This window comes from Lonchura striata, chromosome 2, assembly GCF_050655825.1.
Source record: "Lonchura striata isolate lonStrDom1 chromosome 2, ASM5065582v1, whole genome shotgun sequence".
In the NCBI taxonomy this organism is placed as follows: Eukaryota; Metazoa; Chordata; class Aves; order Passeriformes; family Estrildidae; genus Lonchura; species Lonchura striata.
Window position 1 is genome coordinate 127737744 of NC_140704.1, and position 578 is coordinate 127738321.

Below are 578 nucleotides of genomic sequence, written 5' to 3' on the forward strand. Positions count from 1 at the left end.
CCCTGAGGGACCTAGATTGCTATTGTGATCAGCCAAATTTCTGGATGAGTGCTTTGAAAAATAGCTCTTCCATTGCTAAAACAATGTGTATACTCCTCAGCAATATTGTGCAATCCATCAATTCTGCATAGGTTTTATAGGTTGAAAAGAAGTCTAGAGAGAAGAAGCAAACAGAAGAAGAGGACTCTAACTAGGAAATAAAAGTTATTAAGTCCCTTTAGTTCTCACAATTTGAAATGTGCAGTGTGAGATGTGTCATTCAGTCACACATGCACTGTCAGAGCACCCTCAGGGAGCTTTAGGCTGGCACTGAAAGTTACCTTAGCTATTCTGCTCTGAGAGAGGAAGAAAAGGCTGAGCCAGATGGGCAACTTAAAACTTTTGCCAAATCATCACCACCTTCAGAGGATTTTTTTTGCTGGAAAAAGAAGAGGAAAACAAGGGAGAACAGGATGCTCACAGAGGTTCTTTGCATATTTCAGAATCAATTTCGTAGTGTTAATTAAGCTTGTATTTTCATTCATGGTTTATATGAACTAGGAGAATACTAACTCTTACTTGGTTTCCTTTCCTTTTAG

The 578-nt window shown here is 38.8% G+C and overlaps 1 protein-coding gene across 16 annotated transcripts in view; it reads left to right on the plus strand.

Annotated features, from left to right (window-relative positions):
- LOC144247111 (uncharacterized) overlaps nucleotides 1-578 on the plus strand; it is a 106981-nt gene that overhangs the window by 40045 nt on the left and 66358 nt on the right. The window lies entirely within an intron of this gene.